General features: G+C 48.9%; 1 pseudogene; it reads right to left on the minus strand.

Moving 5' to 3' along the window:
- Window positions 1–18,280, minus strand: part of LOC132584595 (arachidonate 12-lipoxygenase, 12R-type-like) — a 79,626-nt pseudogene extending 61,346 nt beyond the window's left edge.
- Window positions 18,281–25,914: the final 7,634 nt, after the last annotated feature.

The raw sequence follows: 25,914 nt of genomic DNA on the forward strand, positions 1-25,914 counted from the left end.
TATTGTCTACTCAGAGAGCCAGTTTGGTGTAGTGGTTAAGTGCGTGGACTCTCATCTGGGAGAACAGGGTTTGATTCTCCTCTCCTCCACTTGCACCTGCTAGCATGGCCTTGGGTCAGCCATAGCTCTGGCAGAGGTTGTCCTTGAAATGGCAGGTGCTGTGAGAGCCCTCTCAGCCGCACCCACCTCACAGAGTATCTGTTGTGGGGAAGGAAGGTAAAGGAGATTGTGAGCCGCTCTGAGACTTCAGAGTGGAGGGCAGGATATAAATCCAATATCTTCATCTACCTCACAGGGTGTCTGTTGTGGGATGGGGGGAAGGTAAAGGAGATTGTGAGCTGCTCTGAGACTCTTCGGAGTGGAGGGCGGGATATAAATCCAATATCTTCATCCACCTCACAGGGTGTCTGTTGTGGGGGGGAGGAAGGGAAAGGAGATTGTGAGTGATCTGAGACTCTTCGGAGTGGAGGGCGGGATATAAATCCAATATCTTCATCTACCTCACAGGGTGTCTGTTGTGGGGGAGGAAGGGAAAGGAGATTGTGAGTGCTCTGAGACTCTTCGGAGTGGAGGGCGGGATATAAATCCAATATCTTCTTCTTCGACTGGCAGTGGCTCTCCAGGGTCTCAAGCGGAGGTTTTTCACACCTACTTGCCTGGATCCTTTTTAATTGGAGATGCCGGGGATCAAACCTGGGATCACCAGCTTGAAACATCACGTTTCGCTGAATGAAGCTTTTCCCAGACAACAGAGATCAATTCCCCGGGAGAAAATGGCCACTGAGGTCCTTGCTCCTCCCCAAACCTCACCCTTCCTGGCTCCTTGTCCAAATCTCCTGGAATTTCCCCACCTTGAGCTGGTAACCCTAACGGCAGGGCCTCTTGAGTGTAGGCCAAAACAGACTCACCTGAGCCTTCTCTCAAGGAGACGGTGCAGTAGCCCTCGATCCATTGGTAGCAAGGGAAGTAGTAGTACTCCCCGTGCGGGGACGTCACCTGGACGGAATTGCAGAACCAGCTGCTCTCGGGGAAGAAAGAATATGGGTCCTTATGCAGCCGGATCAGGAGGATTGGGCCCAGGTCATGGTCACAAGCAATTTCCTGGTCATCTACCTGTAGGGGAAGTGAGAAGAAAGCCTGTACATCTGGTACACAGACACACAAAGCTGCCTTCTACTGAATCTGATCCCCCGCCTAGCCCGCTGAGATTAGTATTGTCAACTCAGACTGGCAGCGGCTCTCTCCCCAGGGTCTCAGGTGGAGGTCTTCCACATTGCCTTACTTAAAACTGGAAATTCCAGGGGCTTGCATGCAAAACAGAGGTTCTTCCGCAGGGCCACAGTCCCTCCCTACAAAAGCCCAGGACTTTCAGATTAGGAGACGGCACATGCCTGTGGTGCTAAAGAGGTAGGGTTGCCAATCCCCAGGCGAGGGCAGGAGATTCCTCCAGCTTGGAGGCCCTCCTCCAGCTTCAGGGCAATCAGAAAGTGGGGGAGGGAAATGTCTTCTGGGTGCTCCAGTAATCCCTATGAAGCTCAATTCTCTCCCCGAAACATCCTCCAAGTTTCAAAAAGATTGGACCGAGGGGTCCAATTCTATGAGCCCCCAAAGAAGGTGCCCCTATCCTTCGTTATTTCCAGTGGAGGGGAAGCATTTAAAAGGTGGTGTGCGGTCCCTTTAAAGGTGATGGCCAGAACTCCCTTGGGAGTTCAATCGTGCTTGTCACAACCTAGCTCCACCCCCAATGTCTCCTGGCCCCACCCCCAAAGTCTCCAGGCTCCACCCCTAAAGTCCCCAGATATTTCTTGCATTGGACTTGGCAACCCTATTAAAAGAGGCTTCAGACATCTGTGGCTGCACTTCCTAACTGGAGGAGTCCTGCTTAAATAATAAATAAATAATAAAAAGCTTGCCAACCTCCAGGTGGCACCCGAAGATCTGGAATGAGCTTTGGACTAGGGAGAGCAGTTCCTCTAGAGAAAAGGGCTGCTTTGGAGGGTGGAGTCTGTGGCGTTAAACCCTGCGGAGTTTTTTCCACTCTCCCCCCAACCCCATTCTCTCCAGGCTCCATCCCCAAATCTCCACATATTTCTCAACCCAAAGATGGCAACCCTAGTTTATCGGAATCAGTAGTGTTTCCTCTGACAGGCAGTCGTGTTCCGGGGCCTTCCACATAATCTCTGGCTGCTGGATCCTCTTAAATGTAGATGCCAAAAACTTTACTGGGGACCTTCTGTGTAAAACGTGGGCCCACCACCACTGAGCCACAGCTGTTCCACTCGCTGGATCAACATCTCTCCCGTGAGATGAAGGACACGAACTTCACTCCTAAATGTCACCAAAAAGTCTGACATACACGTAATCTACAAGATACTAAAATAGGGCTGGGGAGGCTGTTTTGTGAGGTAGAGGTACCATATTTTCAGCATAGCATCTAGATCCTCACCTCAAAACACCCTCCAAGTTTCAAAAGTTTTGGACCAGGGGGTCCAATTCTATAAACTCCCAAAGAAGGTGCCCCTATCCTTCCTTAATCCAAATAGAGGAAAGGCATTTAAAAGGCGCGTGGTTCCTTTAAATGTGATGGCCAGAACTCCCTTTGGAGTTCAGTCATGTTTGTCACAACCTGGCTCCAGGCTCCACCCCCAAAGCCTCCTGACTCCACCCCCAAAGTCCCCAGATATTTCTTGAGTCGGACTTGGCAACCCGACTGCCGATGCAAAAACAGCCGGTCTGTAGGAGATAGAAGACTCCACATCAGAGAGCGTAAAAGCATTCTATCAGCTATGTGAAGACAACAGTAATGGTTTTCTGGATCAGGCCAAAAAAAGTACCTTTGGAACATACAAGGCATATCAATTGAGCAGTGAAAATCCTATAAATATTTGGGTATAACCTATGCAGAAACTTTGAACTGGAATGTCCTTCTAGCTCTGACCATGTGGCTTGCTTAGCGTTGGGAGTGAGCAGTGAAGTGGCCAAGTTTGCGGATGAAACTAAATTGTTCAGGGTAGTGAAAACCAGAGAGGATTGTGAGAAACTCCAAAGGGACCTGTTGAGGCTGGGTGAGTGGGCGTCAACGTGGCGGATGCAGTTCAGTGTGGCCAAGTGCAAAGTAATGCACATTGGGGCCAAGAATCCCAGCTACAAATACAAGTTGATGGGGTGTGAACTGGCAGAGACTGACCAAGAGAAAGATCTTGGGATCGTGGTAGATAACTCACTGAAAATGTCAAGACAGTGTGCGTTTGCAATAAAAAAGGCCAACCCCATGCTGGGAATTATTAAGAAGGGAATTGAAAACAAATCAGCCAGTATCATAATGCCCCTGTATAAATCGATGGTGCGGTCTCATTTGGAGTACTGTGTGCAGTTCTGGTCACCGGACCTCAAAAAGGATATTATAGCATTGGAGAAAGTCCAGAAAAGGGCAACTAGAATGATTAAAGGGCTGGAACACTTTCCCTATGAAGAAAGGTTGAAACGCTTGGGACTCTTTAGCTTGGAGAAACGTCGACTGCGGGGTGACATGATAGAGGTTTACAAGATAATGCATGGGATGGAGAAAGTAGAGAAAGAAGTACTTTTCTCCCTTTCTCACAATACAAGAACTCATGGACACGCCATGAAATTGCTGAGCAGTTGGGTTAGAACAGATAAAAGGAGGTACTTCTTCACCCAAAGGGTGATTAACATGTGGAATTCACTGCCACAGGAGGTTGTGGCGGCCACAGGTATAGCCACCTTCAAGAGGGGTTTAGATAAAAATACGGAGTACAGGTCCATCAGTGGCTATTAGCCACAGTGTGTGTGTATATATAAAATTTTTTGCCACTGTGTGACACAGAGTCTTGGACTGGATGGACCATTGGCCTGATCCAACATGGCTTCTCTTATGTTCTTATGTTGTGGGGGGGAGAAGATATAGGAGATGGTAAGCCGTTCTGAGTCCCTGATCCAGAGAGAAGGGCTGGGTATAAATCTGCAGTCGCCTTCCTTCCTTCCTTCCTTCCTTCCTTCCTTCCTTCCTTCCTTCCTTCCTTCCTTCCTTCCTTCCTTCCTTCCTTCCTTCCTTCCTTCCTTCCTTCCTTCCTTCCTTCCTTCCTTCCATCTTGCAGCTCTTTTCTTCCTTTCTCACAATACAAGAACTCGTGGGCATTCAATGAAATTACTGAGGAGACAGGTTAAAACGGATAAAAGGAAGTACATCTTCACCCAAAGGGTGATTAACATGTGGAATTCACTGCCACAGGAGGTGGTGGCGGCCACAAGCATGGCCACCTTCAAGAGGGGTTTAGATAAAAACATGGAGCAGAGGTCCATCAGTGGCTATTAGCCACAGTGTGTGTGTGTGTGTGTGTGTATATATATATAAATTTTTTGGCCACTGTGTGACACAGAGTGTTGGACTGGATGGGCCATTGGCCTGATCCAACATGGCTTCTCTTATGTCCTTATGCTTGCTTCCTCGCACTATAAATCTTTATCTCTCAGGACCCCAACTGGTCACAGAGTACATTTGAGTCTTCCAGCATGGAGAAGGGGCAGGAGGCGGTGCAGGGATCCCCTCCAAACTTGCCTTGAGCAACGCATCAGTGCCAAAAGATCAAAATGACTCCACCTACGTTACTGAGTGCTGTAGATTCTGGAGTCTCATGGTCTTGTTACAGTCTGCCTTATCCTTTCTCAAACAGCTGCAAGCAGCTGCAGGGATTCTGCTACAGCCCTGAGTCAGCTGTAAGCTGAGGCGTTGGATGTCTGCCCACGGCCACTTCATGCCTCCTCTCTGCACCCAGGACTTATCTTCCCTTCCCATCACATTCCGTTACAACCCTGTCTAGGTCATACCCATGTCACTGGAATGACACGGCAACTGTGTACTTAACTGTGAGCAAGAGAGAGGGAGAAACTCCGGTGTGACGGCTTTTGACTTCCTGTCATCTTCATGTTATAGAAATGAGCTGTTTCCCCAGGGGAAAATGCCTGCTTTTGGAGGGGAGACACTGCCACAGGAGGTGGTGGCAGATACAAGCCTAGCCAGCTTTAAGAGGGGATTGGATAAAAATATGGAGCAGAGGTCCATCAGTGGCTATTAGCCACAGTGTGTGTGTATACATATATATATTGGCCACTGTGTGATACAGAGTGTTGGACTGGATGGGCCATTGGCCTGATCCAACATGGCTTCTCTTATGTTCTTATGTGACACAGAGTGTTAGACTGGATGGGCCATTGGCCTGATCCAACATGGCTTCTCTTATGTTCTTATGGGACACAGAGTGTTGGACTGGATGGGCCATTGGCCTGATCCAACATGGCTTCTCTTATGTTCTTATGGGACACAGAGTGTTGGACTGGATGGGCCATTGGCCTGATCCAACATGGCTTCTCTTATGTTCTTATGTGACACAGAGTTTTGGACTGGATGGGCCATTGGCCTGATCCAACCTGGCTTCTCTTATGTTCTTATGTGTACACAGAGTGTTGGACTGGATGGGCCACTGGCCTGATCCAACATGGCTTTTCTTATGTTCTTATGTGACACAGAGTGTTGGACTGGATGGGCCACTGGCCTGATCCAACATGGCTTCTCTTATGTTCTTATGTGACACAGAGTGTTGGACAGGATGGGCCATTGGCCTGATCCAACATGGCTTCTCTTATGTGACACAGAATGTTGGACTGGATGGGCCACTGGCCTGATCCAACATGGCTTCTCTTATGTGATACAGAGTGTTGGACTGGATGGGCCATTGGCCTGATCCAACATGGCTTCTCTTATGTTCTTATGACACTATGGTATTATGCCATGCGGAGGCCCCTCCCATTACCTTCCCCTGGCTCCAACTTCAAAGTTCCAGGAACTGCCCAGAACTGGTGACCTTAAGCAGGGGAAAGCTGGAGATTCTCAGACTAACAAGAGAAACTGCTCTGAAAAAGTATATCGGCAGTACACCACTAAAGAATCTTAGACCTCTCAAAAATATCTCTAATAAGCGGTTTTAACCAGACCAGGGGTGGCAAAACTTGCTGAAGATAAGAGCCACACAGAATAAATGCCAGATGTTTGAGAGCTGCAAGACATGAACATCAAATGTCCGAGAGCCACAACATGATTGTCAGATGTTTGAGGGAAGGAAGGAAATAGATGGGGAGGCAGAGGGAGAAAGAAAGCAACTTCAACTTGAAATGCCTTCTCCAAGCTGGCTAACAGGGCAGTGGGGGCTTCAAGAACCACACAATATGTGTGAAAGAGCCACATGCAACTCCCGAGCCACAGTTTGGCCACCCCTGAACCAGACCAAATAGTCTTTCTGTAGTCCTTTATAATGCCTTAACACTGTCTGAATAACACACATGCATATATACCGTCACATGCCAGAAGAAATGCAAAGCATCAGCAAACCACAAAGTCCATACATTTTACGCCTCCACAAAGGACTGGTTGATGCCAGGTCATAAGAATTCTTCAACGCCTTTTTGTCAAACACAGAAATGCAAGACGTAGATGTCAGTTTAGGCAGGTAATAACTGTACTGTTTCACACTTAGGACATCCAGATTTCCACAGAATGATTCTGTGGAGAAACGCCATCTTAGTTGGGAGGGAACATGAAACTGCTAAGCAGGCTTTGGCCTAGCCTCCCTCCAACCCCCCCTCCCTTCCAGAGCCAAACCAGCAACTCTAGGGGGAAAGCCTCCTAGAGCGGCAGGAAGTTCTTTTGTTCTTTGCATTTGAGTTAACCAGGAAGAAAGGCAGTCTGCAGCTGGCCTTCGAAGGAAGAGGTTGTGAGTTTGTGGGCTCCTGACTGGGAGAGGCCTACTCAGGATGAGAAGGACCCCAGGTAGTCAGACCACGTAAGTCAACCACAAGGCAGGGCACGTTTAGACCAGGGACAGTAGGATGCGTTTATAACCACCTTTTCTTTCTCATGCTGCTTGCTGTGCGGGTGCTGTGCTGTGTTGACCTTTTACATGCAACTGTTTTTGTTTTGTTCTTCTTTTCTTTTCTTCTTTTCTTTTAATTAAATATTTTTACTGTTTTGAATGCTGGCAGTCAAACTCTGTACCACATAGATCCCCAACCGTTTTAGACCACGCTGCTTTAAGAAGGGGGCCCCGGCGAAGGGGGAAGGCATGCAGTTGGATAAGGTGCCAATCCTCCAGGGGTTCCCCAAAGAAGTGCTGAGATCTCTGTGATACCCAAGTACAGGGTGGCAGAGGACTTTGAGGCCTGGCCTCATAGCTGGAGAGGGGGATTGGGAGTCCTGTTCCTCTCAATCTGAACCCCTAGACTGAGCAGGTGGTGGCAGCGAGCCCAAGTGGCAGGAGGAGAAATAACTCCCTCCAGGAGTTGGCGACTCAATAGGGAGTTGACGGGACCGGGTCCGAAGGCAGAATCGGGCCGGTTCCGTCACAGATTCCAAGAATTAATAGGCTGGAAGTGAGGAGGACCTAAAGAACCTCTTCTCGAGGGTGAAAGAGGAGAGCACAATAGTAGGCTTGAAACTCAACATCAAAAAAACGAAGATCATGGCATCTGGCCCCATCCCACCTTGGCAAATAGAAGGGGAAGACATGGAAGTAGTGACAGACTTCACATTTCTGGGATTCAAGATCACTGCAGATGGTGACTGTAGCCATGAAATTAAAAGATGTTTGCTCCTTGGGAGGACAGCTATGGCGAACCTGGGCAGTATAATAAAAAGCAGAGACATCACCCTGTCAACAAAAGTCTGTATAGTCAAAGCGATGGTATTCCCAGTAGTAATGTATGGCTGTGAGAGCTGGACCATAAGGAAGGCCAAGCGCAGAAGAAGAGATGCTTTTGAGCTGTGGTGCTGGAGAAGAATCTTGACGTCCCTTGGACTGCAAGAAGATCCATTCAGTCAGTCCTAAGGGAAATCAGCCCTGACTGTTCCCTGGAAGGTCAGATGCTGAAGCTGAAGCTCAAATCCTTTGGCCACCCAATGAGAAGGGAGCCCTCCCTGGAGAAGATCCTGATGCTGGGAAAGACAGAAGGCCAAAGAAGAAGGGGATGGCAAAAGAGGAGATGGCTGGACAGCGTTACTGATGTAACAAACACGAATTTGAGCAGGCTTCGGAGGATGGTGGAAGACAGGAGGGCCTGGCATGACTTGGTCCACGGGGTCGCAAAGAGCGGGCCTTGACTATGCGACTGAACAACAACAACAACTCCCAAGAACTTTAGGCTGACACACCTCCTAGGATCAAGGTCACATTTCTGTGCTTGTTCGGAACCATTTAGTTGGACTTTTCCACACTGGAGCTTCATAAATGACATAACAGCATGTATGCTATAGCTCATCTTGAGGAGCAGAAAGCTTCAAGGCTGAGAAAAATTGAAGTGGCGCGAAAGGCACAAGCAAGCTTCAGGAATCTGCTCATTTGGCTCAAGCAATGGTGCAATTCCTGCCTGCCCTTCTCACCTGTGATTGGGAGAGGCGGTGGCCCAGTGATAGAGCATCTGCTTGGTAAGCAGAAGGTGCCAGGTTCAATCCCTGGCATCTCCAACTAAAAAGGGTCCAGGTAAGTAGGCGTGAAATACCTTAGCTTGAGACCCTGGAGAGCCGCTGCCAGTCAGGGGAGGGACGGTGGCTCAGTGACAGAGCATCTGCCTGGTAAGCAGAAGGTCCCAGGTTCAATCCCTGGCATCTCCAACTAAAAAGGGTCCAGGCAAGTAGGCATGGAAAACCTCAGCTTGAGACCCTGGAGAGCCGCTGCCAGTCAGGGGAGGGACGGTGGCTCAGTGGCAGAGCATCTGCCTGGTAAGCAGAAGGTCCCAGGTTCAATCTCCCGCATCTCCAAGTAAAAAGGGCCCAGGCAAGTAGGCATGAAAAACCTCAGCTGGAGACCCTGGAGAGCCACTGCCAGTCTGAGTAGATGATACTGACTTTGATGGACCCAGGGCCTGATTCAGTATAAGGCAGCTTCATAGGTTCATATATATATGTTCACGCATTCACCTGCAGGCTGTAATCTCAGTGGCTGAACATGCCTGCTCTTACAGATGAATGCCGACAGTAAAATTGACAGCAGAATTGATCCTTGTCATCCCTTTGGCTTGGCGTTATGCAAGGAACACTGCAAGCCCGGTAGCGTTATCCGTTCCTTTGTGACGTTGATGCTTCCAATGGAAACACTTGTGTACAGTCAGATATTCCACTTCTCTGCTTTGTGATTTTCAGTTAGCTTCTGGTCTACATTTTGGCATAGGCCAGTTTAGTGTAGTGGGTTAAGAGTGCGGACCCTAATCTGGGAGAAACGGGTTTGATTCCCCCACTCTTCCGCATGCAGCTGCTGGTGTGATCTTGGATCAGCCACAGTTCTCTCAGAACTGTGCTCTCAAGAGCAATTCTCAAAAGAGCTCTCCTAGCCCCATCTACCTCACAGGGCGTCTGTTGTGGGGAGAGGAAGGGAAGGGAAATTGCCAACTGCTCTGAGATCCCGAGTGAAGGGCAGGGTATAAATCCAATATCCTCTTCTTCCTCCTCCTCCTCCTCCTCCTCCATAACAGGCCCTAACCTGGATGGCCAAGGTTAGCCTGATCTTGTCCAATCTCAGACGCTACACAGGATCAGCCCTGCTTAGTACTTGGATGGGAGACCACCAAGAAAGTCCAGGGCTGTATGCAGAGGCAGGCAACGTTTCTGAATGTCTTCTGCTCTAACTTAGATGTCCCAGACTACTCAAATTTCATCAGGTCTCGGAAGCTAAGAAGGGTTGTCCCTAGTTACTTCTTGGGTGGGAGACCACCGAAGAAGTCCAGAGTTGCCACGCAGAGCAGACCATGGCGAACCACTTCTGTTTGTCTACCTCGACTCGGATGGCCCAGGCTAGCCCAGTCTTGTCAGATCTCGGAAGGTAAGCAAGGTTCGGCCTGATTAGCACTTGGGATGGGAGACCACCAAGGAAATCCAGGGTCGGTATGCAGAAGCAAACAATGGCCATCCACCTTTGCTTGTCCCTTGCCTGGAAAACCCCAAGGAAAAGGAAAGGTCCCCTGTGCAAACACCAGTCATTTCCGACTCTGGGGTGACGTTGCTTTCACAACGCTTTCACGGCACGCTTTTTACAGGGTGGTTTGCCATTGTCATCTACACTTTCCCCAGTCATCTACGCTTTCCCCCCAGCAAGCTGGGTCCTCATTTGACCGACCTCAGAAGGATGGAAGGCTGAGTCAACCTCGAGCCGGCTACCTGAACCAGCTTCCGCTGGGATCGAACTCAGGTCATGAGCAGAGAGTTTGGACTGCAGTATTGCAGCTTTAACACTCTGTGCCACGGGGCTCTTAACAAATGTGGAAAGGAAAGGTCCCCTGTGCAAGCACTAGTCGTTTCCGACTCTGGGGTGACGTTGCTTTCACAACGTTTTCACGGCAGACTTTTTACGGGGTGGTTTGCCATTGTCTTCCCCAGTCCTCAACACTTTCCCCCAGCAAGCTGGGGACTCCTTTGACCGACCTCGGAAGGATGGAAGGTTGAGTCAACCTTGGGCCGGCTACCCGAATCCAGCTTCAGCCGGAATCCAACTCAGGTCGTGAGCAGAGAGTTCAGACCACTCAGGTCATGAGCAGAGAGTTCAGTACCGCTGCTTTACCACTCTGCGCCATGGGGCCGCTGTAAAAACCCTGAGGGATCCCCATATATCATCTACAACTTGACAGCCCTTTCCACACCATCCACTATATAAGAGGTCTTGTCTTCATTATCACATCATTGCTGAGTTTCCTTGGGTGTCCTTGAGGAGCGAAATTTCAGCCTCGCTGTCCTCTGATCCATCTGCAAACACAGAATTACTGGCACCAGTCACTCAGGATTTGGGGGCGGCGGTTCCTCTGATACAGCAAAGCCCTTCTTTCGTTATGTCGATTGCCCAACCTGGTCTCCTGATGCTACCTCAGTAGGTGTTAATTGTTGGGAGATAATCCCTTGATATTTCTCAGGCATCAGGAAAAGACCGAGAGAATTGTTTGTGTGCTCCGCGGTGGCACGCCCTCCCCTCGAAGATAGAAGCAGAGCACGTTGCACCCGCCTTTTTGAAAGGATCGAATTGTGCAAGATTAATCTCTGACGGTAAAAAGGATAGGAATTTAAAACACGCACCAGTCCAAACCCATAAGTGAAAGCCAACTTTGGATGCTTCAAAAAATAATTTTGGTGAGAAGCTGGTGCTCATCCAACTCCTCAGAGTCCTCTTTCTTTCCTTCCTCCCTTCCTCCCCTTCCCTTCCCTCCCCTCCCCTCCCTCCCCTCCCCTCGCCTCCCCCTTCCCTTCCCTTCCCTTCCCTTCCCTCCCTCCTCCCTTCCTTCCTTCCTTCCTTCCTTCCTTCCTTCCTTCCTTCCTCCTTCCTTCCTTCCTTCCTTCCTTTCCTTCCCTCCCTCCCTCCCCTCCCTCCTTCCCCTTCCTCCTTCCCTTCCTTCCTCCTTCCTTTCTCTTCTTCTTTCTCTTTCTTTCTTTCTTTCTTTCTTTCTTTCTTTCTTTCTTTCTTTCTTTCTTCTTCTTTCTTTCTTTCTTTCTTTCTTTCTTTCTTTCTTTCTTTCTTTCGCAGGGAGCCAGTTTGGTGTAGTGGTTAAGTGTGCGGACTCTTATCCGGGAGAACCGGGTTTGATTCCCCACTCTTCCACTTGCACCTGCTGGAATGGCCTTGGGTCAGCCAGAGCTCTGGCAGAGGTTGTCCTTGAAAGGGCAGCTGCTGTGAGAGCCCTCTTCAGCCCCACCCACCTCACAGGGTGTCTGTTGTGAGGGAGGAAGATCAAGGAGATTGTGAGCTGCTCAGAGACTGAGATTCAGGGTGGAAGGCGGAATATAAATCCAATGTCGTCGTCGTCTTCTTATATTCCGCCCTTTCCTGTAAACGGGCTCAGGGTGGATCACAAGATAAATTAAATAACTGTTTAAAAATCTACAGATTAAAAACCAAAAATAAAATCAGCATATCAAGAAGCGATAAAATAGACGGCGGCGAGGGTACATTCTACAGATTAAAACAGCTACCGGCCCAAGAATGTAATGTAGACGGTAATAATAAAATAGCATTATATCCCAGCATACTCTCAGAGCAGGGAAGGCAAAGTGGATGGAATAGGACCCCCACTGCCTTAACCAAAGGCCTGGCGGAATAGCTCCATTTTGCGGGTCCTACGGAATGGTAATAAATCAAATAGGGCCCGGTTCTCTATGGGGAGCTGAGTCCACCAGGCCAGGGCCAAAAAATCCCTGGCCTTGGTAGAGGCAAGTTGGACATCCTTCGGGCCAGAGATGGTGACTCAGAAGGTGTTGCGTGCCAGATCACAGCGATCTCTGGGGCGTATACGGGGAGAGGCAGTCCTGCAGGTATGTCAGTCTCAGGCCGTGCAAGGACATTTATTATTATTATTAAATGTCAATACCAACACCTTGAAACGGATCCGATACTCAATGGGTAGCCAGTACAACTGGTGCAACACCGGCCAGATGCTTGCCCAATGCCGTATTTTGCACCAGCTGGAGTTTCCGGACCAGCCCCAAGAGCAAGCTGAGTAGAGCTCCCTTCTCTGTCTATAACAGTTTCTCCTGCCTCCGAGACAGTAATCTGACTTTTCACTGACCTTCCGGTAGCTACACTTTGTCAGTGTTCCGCTGCCAGCTGCAGCGGGGAGAAACAGATCCGACCAACTTTGCCCCTGGAGGAAGAGGGGCCCTGTTTGACCACCCCAAATGCTACACTATTGACAGGGCCAACTCTAGACTCTCTGGCACCGGTGCACCCTCCCCCCACACTAATAACATCACCAAGTCACCAATTCTGTGCCCCTAGAAGGCCAGCGCCCTAGGCAATCTCCTAGTTTGTCTAGTGGCAGGGCCAGCCCTGATTACTGAACTGTGACCCTTACAATTGGCACATGTAGGCTTCCCAATCCCCAGGTCCCAGACGGGGATTCCCCGGTTTTTCAGGCTTCCCCCCTCCCCCAGCCAGCTGGCCGGCGGGGGAAGCCCCGCCCCCAGAGCCATCATGCACCTCCATGAACGATTCTCATAGGGAATGATAGGGAATTGATCTGCGGGTATCAGGGGCTCTGGGGGGGCTGTTTTTTGAGATAGAGGCACCAAATTTTCAGTATAGCATCTAGTGCCTCTCCCCAAAATACCCCCAAAGTTTCAAAAAGATTGGACCAGGGGGTCCAATTCTATGAGCCCCAAAAGAAGGGGCCCCTATCCTTCATTATTTCCTATGGAAGGAAGGCATTGAAAAGGTGTTCAGTCCCTTGAAATGTGATGGCCAGAACTCCCTTGGAGTTCAATTGTGCTTGTCACAACCTTGCTCCTGGCTCCACCCCCAATGTCTCCTGGCTCCACCCCCAAAGTCTCCTGGCTCCATCCCCATGAATTGGACTTGGCAACCCTAGGCACATGGACTGCATCCTCAGGGCCCATTTCCGTTACTGCAACAGGCACAGGAGAGACAGCTGCTTTCCCACAATGCTCAGAGGTCATTCACTGCTTGGTGACTAGTCTTTAGGGGGGAGGGCTGCAGTTCTCCTGGTATTATGACCAATCTACAAACCACAGATATCAGTTAACCTGGAGAAAAGAGCTCCTTCGGACAATGGACTCTATGGTAAGTTCCTTCGCAGATTCCCCCCTCCATAGGCACCACCCCTAGCTCTCCAAGAATTTCCTAAACAGGATTTGGGAATTCTACTCACCGCCCTCCCATATAATGAAGAACATACGAACATCGGAAAGCCTTGATGGATCAGAGCAATGGTCCATCTAGTCCAGCATCCGGTCTTACACCAACCAGTTCTTCTGGAGGTCCAACAGCAAGGCATAGAGGCTGAGGCCATCATCAGGACTTAATAAGAGCCCAGCTCAGCCAGACCAGAGGTCCATGTAGTCCAGCATCCAGACTCACACAATGGCCAACCAGTAAAGCTGCCAGGCCCCCGGGCTGGGCAGGGATTCTCCTGCCCTGGAGGTTCCCAACCCGCCGGCCACTCTAGGCATTTCCGGGAAAACTCTATGGTTTCCCCAGATGCTCTAGCAATTTGGGAGGAAAAACTCTATGGCCCAATAGGTGCCGTAGAGTTTTTTCCCTCCCAAATCACTAGAGTGTCCAGGAAAACCATAGAGTTTTTCCAGAATTGCCTAGAGTGGTTAGTGCGCAGCGTCACCGGCACGATGACATCACTTCCGGGTGATGACATTGCACCGCATGCGCATTGCGCATGCGAAAATACTCCCCCGCCAGAGGCCATGGGAAACTTGCTAACCCTACCAACCAGATCCTCAGGAGGGCCAACAATAGGGTAGAGAGGCCAAGGCCTTTATAAGAACATCAGAAGAGCCCTGCTGGATCTGACCAGTGAAGGTCCATCTAGTCCAGCATCCTGTCTCATACAGTGGCCAGCAGTTCCTCTGGAGGGCCAACAACAGGGCAGAGAGGCCGCGGCCTTCATAAGACCATAAGAAGAGCCCGGCTGGATCTGACCAGTGAGGGTCCATCTAGTCCAGCATTCTGTCTCACACAGTGGCCAGACAGTTCCTCTGGAGGGCCAACAACAGGGCAGAGAGGCCGCGGCCTTCATAAGACCATAAGAAGAGCCCGGCTGGATCTGACCAGTGAGGGTCCATCTAGTGAGCATTCTGTCTCACACAGTGGCCAGACAGTTCCTCTGGAGGGCCAACAACAGGGCAGAGAGGCCGAGGCCTTCATAAGACCATAAGAAGAGCCCTGCTGGATCTGACCAGTGAGGGTCCATCTAGTCCAGCATTCTGTCTCACACAGTGGCCAGCCAGTTCCTCTGGAGGGCCAACAACAGGGCATGGAGGCCCAGGTCTTCTCCCGATGTTGCCTCCTGGCTCTGGGATTCTGTGCCCTCTGAATGGGGAGTTTCCCCTCCGTCACCAGGGCTAGTAGCCATTGATAGACTTCTCCTCCATGAATCTGTCTAACCTTAAGTTCTTACGTATGGATTTTAAATGTTAAATCTTAGAGATATGCCTGTTATGTTTAGACCAATTTCATTCTTAAATGTTTTACTGAATAGTTCCTGCTTTTGACTTATACTGGCCATTGGCCAAATAAATTGACTGACTGATTGAATTGACAAAAGGCCATTTGATTGAATTGACAAAAGGACATTTGTAAAAAAACCTATATGAACATTCTTTTCAAGAGGAAACTGAAAGGAAAGGTAAATACAGTCAAAACCCTTGGGGAAGTTTGGAGGCTATTTAAAACTACAATCCTAGAAGCTCAGATGAAATATATACCACAAGTTAGGAAAGGCACAAACAGGTATAAGAAAAGGCCTGCATGGTTAACAAACAAAGTAGTGGAAGCTGTAAAAGGTAAGAAGGACTCCTTTAAGCAGTGGAAAGCTAGTCCAAGTGAGATTAATAAAAGGGAACACAGGCTGTGGCAAATCAAATGCAAGACTGTGATCAGGCAGGCAAAAAGGGACTATGAGGAGCATATTGCAAAAAACATAAAGGCCAACAATAAAAATTTCTTCAAATATATTAGAAGCAGGAAACCAGCCAGGGAGGCAGTGGGGCCCTTGGATGACCAAGGGGTAAAAGGATTACTGAAGGAGGATAGGGAAATGGCTGAGAAGCTGAATGCATTTTTTGCCTCCGTCTTCACTGTGGAAGATGAGAAGTGTTTGCCCGCTCCAGAACCACTAATTTTGGAAGAGGTGTTGAAAGACTTGTATATATACACCCACACACATATATTGGCCACTGTGTGACACAGAATGTTGGACTGGATGGGCCATTGGCCTGATCCAACATGGCTTCTCTCATGTTCTTATGTTAAACACCTCCTTACGTAAGAGAGAAACCATGTTGGATCAGGCCAACGGCCCATCCAGTCCAACACTCTGTGTCAGACAGCGGCCAAAAAAGCCATGTGCCATCAGGAGGTCCACCAGTGGGGCTAGAAGCCCTTCCACTGTGCCCCCCCAAGCACAAGAATACAGAGCATCACTTCCCCAGATAGTTCCAACGATAAGCTGTGGCTCATAGCCACTGATGGACCTCTGCTCCATATGCTTATCCAATCCCCTCTTGAAGCTGTCTATGCTTGTAGCCGCCGCCACCTCCTGTGGCAGTGAATTCCACATGTCTCCATAGGCAAAGAGGCATGTGGAGGTCTGAAAGAAGAGGCATGTGGAGGTCTGAAAGAAGTTGCAGGTCAAGACTCCCGGACCACAGCCAATGCTGAACAAACGTAGGCCAAACTTAGCATTGTGGGAGATTTCTTTTTTGCCTTTGAAATGGTAAAATCAAGCAACCAAAAACATTCCCCCTTCTGCCTCTTTGCCCCTTCCAAGCCCCGATGTTTGACACAGAAGTTGACTGAGATTTGTGTTGCTTTTAAATCCAGCTTCCAAAACTGGGAAAGGTTGAGGGGGGAAAGCAACAGACAGTGATGAATTCGGATCCATTTGTACTCCAAAGCCCCCAATGAGAGCAGACACACATCTCGTATTGATACAATAATTAACTAGCTTCAGAGGGTAGCTGTGTTGGTGCCATTGAGTCCAGGAGCACCACAAAAGCCCAAAAAAAATTGGGGGGCTGTTTAGGCTTTTGAGCGTTAAAACATAGTGGCTGACAAACGGAGCTTTGATTCTCGAAAGCTTGCACCCCAACATCTAGTTAGTCTCTTAAAAATAACTGTTACATAGAAGAAGATATTGGATTTATATCCCACCCTCCTCTCCAAATAGTCTCAGAGTGGCTCACAATCTCCTTTACCTTCCTCCCCCACAACAGACACCCTGTGAGGTAGATGAAGATATTGGATTTATATCCCGCCCTCCACTCCGAAGAGTCTCAGAGCGGCTCACAATCTCCTTTCCCTTCCTCCCCACAACAGACACCCTGTGAGGTAGATGAAGATATTGGATTAATATCCCACCCTCCACTCCGAAGAGTCTCAGAGCGGCTCACAATCTCCTTTCCCTTCCTCCCCACAACAGACACCCTGTGAGGTAGATGAAGATATTGGATTAATATCCCACCCTCCACTCCGAAGAGTCTCAGAGCGGCTCACAATCTCCTTTCCCTTCCTCCCCACAACAGACACCCTGTGAGGTAGATGAAGATATTGGATTTATATCCCGCCCTCCACTCCGAAGAGTCTCAGAGCAGCTCACAATCTCCTTTATCTTCCTCCCCCACAACAGACACCCTTGTGAGGTAGATGACAATATTGGATTTATATCCCACCCTCCACTCCGAAGAGTCTCAGAGCGGCTCACAATTTCCTGTATCTCTCCACCCCCCACAACAGACACCCTGTGAGGTAGATGAAGATATTGCATTTACATCCCGCCCTCCACTCCGAAGAGTCTCAGAGTGGTCACAATCTCCTTTCCCTTCCTCCCCCACAACAGACACCCTGTGAGATGGGTGGGGCTGAGATGACTCTCACAGCAGCTGCCCTTTCAAGGACAACCTCTGCCAGAGCTATGGCTAACCCAAGGCCATTCCAGCAGGTGCAAGTGGAGGAGTGGGGAATCAAACCCGGTTCAACCAGATAAGAGTCCGCACACTTAACCACTACACCAAACTGGCCCTCATACAGTTTCCTCCTCTTAAAATAACACGAGCAAGGTTCCCTCTAAGCTGCAGAGTCTTGTGAGCAAAAATTCTTCTTTGTGAGCTCCTGGTATTAAAGTTGTGAGCTACCGCATAAATTATTGTGCTCTGGGGTCAAACTTCCTGATCTAAGACAAAAATGTGTGAGCTGGAGGCTAAAAATCTGTGAGCTAGCTCACACTAACTCAGCTTAGAGGGCACACTGGCCATGGCCCCGACTTCCTCTCCTTTCCTTCTCTTTGAATCTTTAATCTCAAGACTCACCGATCCTCGGGAGCAACTGGTCCCAGCCCGGTTCAGAAGTTGCTTGGGGCTCTCTCCGTTGATCCCCACCAAAGTGATGGAGATCACGTCAAAGGTCCCAGTCAGGAGCCCTTGGCCGGTGGTCACTTGGACCTTGTAGACGATTGGCTCGTTTGGTTTGCCGCAGAAGATCCCAGCGGATTCCATGCTCCTGCCCGCGTAGGGGCTCTCGGGAGATCGGGGCAGATAGAGGCCGGAAAAGGTTGGAGAAAGATCTGGAGATCCTTCCCTCGCGTGGTGCACGGGTGAGACAAACATCTGGGTGAGGAACCGGCTGTTCTCCCTTTCAGATAATTACACCCCAGGTGCTTTCAAGCAATGAACAAGCTGTCAAATCAAGACTCCACCTACCCTCTATCTCTCTCCTGCCAACAGTTCCCTGCCGCTGCCTCCCACAGCACAAGCCCTTCGTTTATATAGGCACCTTCCTCTTCCCAGAGTTGAAAAGGCTGTGGGGAGGAAGAGAACCTCCAGTCTCTCTCTCACCCATGCCCCCATTGTGGGTGGTAACCCCACACCAGGATGGATGTGTCTTAGCAGGGATTCAGGAGGACGGACAGCTCTGATCAACTGAGATAGCGTATGAATAAAGATGAAGGCAAAGAGATGCTGGATCGTTGCCCGTGAATGTGTTAATTGGGAGTTTTGGTGTTTGTATACGAGCAGAGTTTCATGAAACTCCCATTCGGTGCATCTTTGTAACATGCCGCCCCGTACCTGTGGGTTGCTGCTGGTTTTTTTCCCCCAGACTGCAACTTCGGTGAATTTTTTTTTTTTCAGTAAAAAGAAAGCAGGTTTCTTTTTCTGCAGTCCCAGCCAATCAGGGATCACCAAGCCGTGGGATGAAGTCATGTCAGATTGGCTAAGTAATGACACCACAATGGCAACTCAGAGTGAGGCCAACGTTTCCTTGCCTTGCTCTGAACAAGGATGTCTTTCACGCTGTTTTTAAGTCCTCCCAACATCTAATTTAGCCAGAAAAAGAAAAAGGAAGGAAGGAAGGAAGGAAGGAAGGAAGGAAGGAAGGAAGGAAGGAAGGAAGGAAGGAAGGAAGGAAGGAAGGAAGGAAGGAAGGAAGGAAGGAAGGAAGGAAGGGAAGGAGGGAGGGAGGGAGGGAGGAAGGGAAGGAGGGCGGTATATAAGTCTAACAACATAAGAGAAGCCATGTTGGATCAGGCCAATGGCCCATCCAGTCCTACACTCTGTGTCACACAGTGGCCAAAAGTCTAAGGAAGGAAGGAGAAGATATTGGATTTATATCCCGCCCTCCACTCTGAAGAGTCTCAGAGCGGCTCACAATCTCCTTTACCTTCCTCCCCCACAACAGACACCCTGTGAGTTGGGTGGGGCTGGAGAGGGCTCTCACAGCAGCTCCCTTTCAAGGACAACCTCTGCCAGAGCTCTGGTTGACCCAAGGCCATTCCAGCAGGTGCAAGTGGAGGAGTGGGGAATTGAACCCAGTTCTCCCAGATAAGAGTCCGCACACTTCACCACTACACCAAACTGGCTCTCCAGGAAGGAAGGAAGGAAGGAAGGAGAAGAATCCCAGTGCAGTAGCACCTTAGACAAACAAGATTTTGAATAGATGGATAATTTTGATAGAATAGACTTTGGCTAAGAGTGCTGGAAGCCCAATACATTTGGGTGATGAGGGTGGAAACTTCATATGACATCCTCTTCTTACATTGGTTAATCTGGGACACAATCCACCACAATGATCTCTTCCAGAAGCCTCTTGCTCAGCCCCGTTTCGGAAGGGTTTGTGCAGGAGAACTTCCCAGTGGAATGTGGCCTCTGTGGGTCGGACCTCTCTGCTTCCTCCTTGAATGACAACCACAACCTCAGGATCCTGCCTCAGCGGGTCACAGAATTAGGCTGCCTCTGTTAGAAAAAGCATGGAGGAAATGCCTCTGTCTGGCTAAAAAACCCCAAAGGAAACTGTGTTCTATGGTCTGCTATAGTCAAAATTATATACAAAATTACATACAAAATCTTGCTGGTCTACGGTGCTACTGTATTGGAATCCTTCCTTCCTTCCTTCCTTCCTTCCTTCCTTCCTTCCTTCCTTCCTTCCTTCCTTCCTTCCTTCCTTCCTTCCTTCTTCCTTTCTTTCCCCCCTCCCTCCCTTCCTTCTTTCTTTCCCCTCTCCCTCCCTCCCTTCTTTCTTTCCCCCCTCCCTCCCTCCCTTCTTCCTTCCTCCCTTCCTCCCTTCCTTCTTTCTTTCCCCCTCCCTCCCTTCCTTTCCTCCCTCCCTCCCTCCCTCCTTCCTTCCTTCCTTCCTCCTTTCTTTCCCCCCTCCCTCCCTTCCTTCTTTCTTTCCCCCTCCCTCCCTCCCTCCCTTCTTCCTTCCTTCCTTCCTTCCTCCCTTCCTTCTTTCTTTCCCCCCTCCCTCCCTTCCTTTCCTCCCTCCCTCCTTCCTTCCTTCCTTCCTTCCTCCTTTCTTTCCCCCCTCCCTCCCTTCCTTCTTTCTTTCCCCCCTCCCTCCCTTCTTCCTTCCTTCCTTCCTCCCTTCCTTCTTTCTTCCCCCCTCCCTCCCTCCCTTCCTTTCCTCCCTCCCTCCTTCCTTCCTTCCTTCCTTCCTTCCTTCCTTCCTTCCTTCCTTCCTTCCTTCCTTCCTTCCTTCCTTCCTTTTTACAATTGAACAACCACACAAATTACAAGTGAAAAGCAAAGGTCCAAGGGCTAAAACAGCCTCAGCAGGTGTATTTTGGCAATGTCCTTGAAGAAACAATAGGTAGTCTTCCTCAGAAGTACAAGTTGCCCCAAATTATACACATACAACACAATTTCCGGATGTCTAACATGTTTCAAGGGTGTGGCCCTTCCTCAGGTAAGTCTTATTTCAGTCCAGGGCAGTTCTCCTAATCAAATTTTACACACTCATACATTAGAGTTCTAATTCAAGATCCCAATTAATAACTTCTTGCAGCCATACAGCTTCACGTAATTCAGATTCTCAGGTAGTAGCCCAAAATGGCTAAAAAAACAAGGCATCTTCCAAAATGACCATAGCAAGCGTGACTTCCAAAATGATTAGTTAATAATGGCAATCAGGTGACAATATTTTAAAACTTCATAACCTTAGTGTGTTTTTTAATTTGAGAAGAGGAAAAAAGTCAACAGTTGCGACCAAAAATTGCATTCATGCCTATAAAGATTCTTCAGTGCTCTTTTTACCTATCCACTTTCCACTAATTCTGTCTTAAATGTCCCTCAATACAATTTCATACGTTATTTCCTCTCCTCACCCATCTATCCGTCCGTCCGTCCATCCATCCATCACGGTTCCCTCTAAGCTGAGTTACCATGAACTAGCTCACAGATTTTTATCCTCCAGCTCACACATTTTTGTCTTAGCTCAGGAAGGATGACCGCAGAGCACAATAATTTCTGCAGTAGCTTACAACTTTCATGCCGGTAGCTCACAAAGTAGAATTTTTGTTCACAAGACTCTGCAGCTTAGAGGGAACATTGCCATCCATCCATCCATCCATCCATCCATCCATCCATCCATCCATCCATCCATCCATCCATCCATCCATCCAGCCAGCCAGCCAGCCAGCCAGCCAGCCAACCAACCAACCAACCAACCAACATTTTCTGTGCTCTTTCAAGATGTTCTTGGGTTTCTCCTCCTGCTGCATTCTTCCTTTGGGACATGACACAACCAGGAAATGGAAGTTGAGAGTTGGTGGACAACCAATTAAATTCACCTCAAGGTGACACAATGGCTTGATTCAGGAGAGGTTTTGACTGACAGGCGTATCTAGTGGAGTGAAGGAATTTTCTCCTCATGTCACCAGACTGACCAATGGTTTGTTTGTTTATGTCCTCTGGCTTCACCTGCCCATGTGAGTAGCTTTCAGGCATTTGCCCATAACCTCCTTTCAGAAGAGGGCTACCATCTCACGGCACCCTGGATTGTGTGGGATGACCTGTGACACACTGGATGAACATATGAACTGCCTTATACTGAATCAGACTCTCAGTCCATCAAAGTCACTATTTTCTACTCAGACTGGCAGCGGCTCTCCAGGATCTCAAGCTGAGGTTTTTCACACCTACTTGCCTGGACCCTTTTCAGTTGGAGATGCCTGAGACTGAACCTGGGACCTTCTGCTTCCCAAGCAGATGCTCTACCACTGAGCCACCATTCCTCCCCTGACCAGCAGCGGCTCTCCAGGGTCTCCAGCTGAGGTTTTTCACGCCTACTCGCCTGGACCTTTTTTAGTTGGAGATCCTGGGGGCTGAACCTGGGACCTTCTGCTTACCAAGCAAATGCTCTACCACTGAGCCACCATCCCTCCCCTAACACATGAAGCCACCTTATACTGAATCAGGCCCTGGGTCCATCAAAGTCAGTATTTTCTACTCAGACTGGCAGCAGCTCTCCAGGGTCTCAAGCTGAGGTTTTCCACGCCTACTTGCCTGGACCCTTTTTAGTGGGAGATGCCAGGGATTGAACCTGGGACCTTCTGCTTACCAAACAGATGCTCTGCCACTGAGCCACCGACCCTGATAGGGGCCTGATAGGAGCCCTCCAGGGGTCTGATTTGGCCCCCAGGCCACATGTTTGACATCCCTGGTCTATTCTATCGACGGTTCTGCCTTCTCACAAAAAGTAGCCTTTTTGTCCACACTGGTTCTGTGGGCTTTTGCATTTCTTTTTTGGCCTGGATTCAGGCCTGTCAATACCATTAATCTGGGTAAGTCAGTACAGATTTTAGGGGGCCATCAAAGAGCCCCAAATGGACAATTATTAACCTTGTATTTTTATCGCCAGAGGAGCAGAAGGAATGCCATCTGGACTTCTGCCTCGGTCACTGAAGCACCTTGAGCCATCTCTGTCACTGTACATTGTTTCCCCGACGCCTTTCTGCCCACTCTTTCTCCTAGAGGCTCATGTCGCAACTCTACTCCATCTCTAGCCCGTCCCACAACAGAGTCTCACTTTGGACATCACAAACCAAACGGAGAGGATCCTTATTGCACAAACCACTCTGTCACATCATGTCAGTCCGGGGAAACTTGCCCTTCAACAAGTCAGAGTCCAATGGCACCTTGAAAACCAACCAAGTTCTATTCTGTGTATAAGCGTTCGTGGGCACACGAATACCCAAAACGAAATTTTGTTGGTCTTCAAGATGCCATTTGTCTCATAACTCACTGAAAATGTCGAGACAGTGTGCAACTGCAATAAAAAAAAAGGCCAACGCCATGCTGGGAATTATTAGGAAGGGAATTGAAAACAAATCAGCCAGTATCATAACGCCCCTGTATAAATCGATGGTGCGGCCTCATTTGGAATACTGTGTACAATTCTGGTCACCGCACCTCAAAAAGGATACTATAGCAATGGAAAAAGTCCAGAAAAGGGCAACTAGAATGATTAAAGGGTTGGAACACTTTCCCTATGAAGAAAGGTTAAAACGCTTGGGGCTCTTTAGCTTGGAGAAACGTCGACTGAGGGGTGACATGAGAGAGGTTTACAAGAGTACGCTTGGGATGGAGAAGGCAGAGAAAGAAGTACTTTTCTCCCTTTCTCACATTATAAGAACTCGTGGGCATTCGATGAAATTGCTGAGCAGTCGGGTTAGAACGGATAAAAGGAAGTACAGATAAAAGGAAGTTAAAGGATTCTATGATTCTACTATGAAAAGAAGTACTTTTCTCCCTTTCTCACAATACAAGAACTCATGGGCATTCAATGAAATTGCTGAGCAGTCAAGTTAAAACAGATAAAAGGAGGTACTTCTTCACCCGAAGGGTGATCAACACATGGAATTCACTGCCACAGGAGGTAGTGGCGGCTACAAGCATAGCCAGCTTCAAGAAGGGGTTAGAAAAAAATATGGAGCAGAGGTCCATCAATGACTATTAGCCACAGTGTGTGGGTGTGTGTGTGTGTATAAATAATTTTTTGGGCCACTGTGTGACACAGAGTGTTGGACTGGATGGGCCATTGGCCTGATCCAACATGGCTTCTCTTATGTTCTTACTTCTTCACCCAAAGGGTGATCAACACATGGAATTCACTGCCACAGGAGGTGGTGGTGGCTACAAGCATAGCCAGCTTCAAGAAAGGATTGGATAAACATCTGGAGCAGAGGTCCATCAGTGGCTATTAGCCACAGCGTATTGTTGGAACTCTCTGTCTGGGGCAGTGATGCTCTGTATTCTTGCTGCTTGGGGGCGGGGGGATAACAGTGGGGGGGGGCTTCTAGTGCCCTGGCCCCACTGATGGACCTCCTGATGGCACCTGGGGTTTTTTTGGCCACTGTGTGACATAGAGTGTTGGACTGGACCATTGGCCTGATCCAAATATGGCTTCTCTTATGTTCTTAAACTTTGTTCTGCTACTTGAGATCAACACAGCTACCTGTCTGAATCCTTCAAGTCTTTTAGTCTTCAAGTGCCGCAAGGTTCATTTATGTTCCTGCTGACAGAATGTGGCTGCTCGTCAGCACTTACCAAACCTTGCCTGTGACAGTCATGAACCAGGCTTGTGTGCTCCCATTGTGTGGCTCACCAGGATCAGAGACAGAAGCCTTCAATTAATGCCAATTAATCACTGCAACTGAATGTGGGTGTCTTGCAATCCTGTGGAGGGTTTACTCCAATATAAACCTGTTGAACTCAATGGGCTTACACTGGAGTTATTGTGCAGCAAATCACACTGTTAATGCTCTGAGATTAGTTTCTTCCTCAGGAAATGAGAGTCTTAACTACAGTTTAATTCCACAATTTTACCATAATTGGATGCCTTGGATTCCCAGGTGGCAGGTTCAAAATATTAAGAAGAAGAAGAAGGGGAAGAAGAAGATGATATTGGATTTATATCCCGCCCTCCACTCCGAAGAGTCTCAGAGCGGCTCACAATCTCCTTTACCTCCCCCCCCACCCCAACAACAGACACCCTGTGAGGTAGATGAAGATACTGGATTTATATCCCACCTTCCACTCCGAAGAGTCTCAGAGCGGCTCACAATCTCCTTTCCCTTCCCCACCCCCCACAACAGACACCCTGTGAGGTAGATGAAGATATTGGATTTATATCCCGCCCTCCACTCCGAAGAGTCTCAGAGCGGCTCACAATCTGCTTTCCCTTCCCCACCCCCCACAACAGACACCCTGTGAGGTAGATGAAGATATTGGATTTATATCCCACCCTCCCCTCCGAAGAGTCTCAGAGCGGCTCACAATCTCCTTTCCCTTCCTCCCTCACAACAGACACCCTGTGAGGTAGATGAAGATATTGGATTTATATCCCACCCTCCCCTCCGAAGAGTCTCAGAGCGGCTCACAATCTCCTTTATCTTCCTCCCCCACAACAGACACCCTGTGAGGTGGGTGAGGCTGAGAGGGCTCTCACAGCAGCTGCCCTTTCAAGGGCAACCTCTGCCAGAGCTATGGCTGACCCAAGGCCATGCTAGCAGGTGCAAGTGGAGGAGAGGGGAATCAAACCCGGTTCTCCCAGATAAGAGTTGTACACTTAACCACTACACCAAACTGGCTCTCCATAGGCTGTTGGGGCCAGAATGGCCCATTCACACAGGACCCTTGGTGAAATATCTATCTGTCTGTCTGCCTGCCTGCCATCCATCCATTCATCCCACTCCTCCACTTGCAGCTGCTGGAATGACCTTGGGTCAGCCATAGCTCTTGCAGAGTTGTCCTTGAAAGGGAAGTTTCTGGGAGAGCTCTCTCAGCTCCACCTACCTCACAGGGTGTCTGTTGTGGGGGAGGAAGGTAGAGGTAGATAGTAAGCTGCTCTGAAACTCTGAGCTTCAGAGTGGAGGGGTGGGTGGGTAAAAATCCAGTATCGTCTGTCTGTCTGTCTCTCTGAAACAAATCAAAGGCAATCAAAAAGGTAGGGCCAATAAGGTCTGGATGGCAGAAAACTGAAAGCAACAATAAAACAAAACCTATGTATTAACATGGTGTGTTAAATGATGCAGAAACCATATAGCTGGATCAAACTTACAGCAACAAACAGA

The sequence above is a fragment of the Heteronotia binoei genome, chromosome 15, assembly GCF_032191835.1.
Source record: "Heteronotia binoei isolate CCM8104 ecotype False Entrance Well chromosome 15, APGP_CSIRO_Hbin_v1, whole genome shotgun sequence".
Taxonomy (NCBI): domain Eukaryota; kingdom Metazoa; phylum Chordata; class Lepidosauria; order Squamata; family Gekkonidae; genus Heteronotia; species Heteronotia binoei.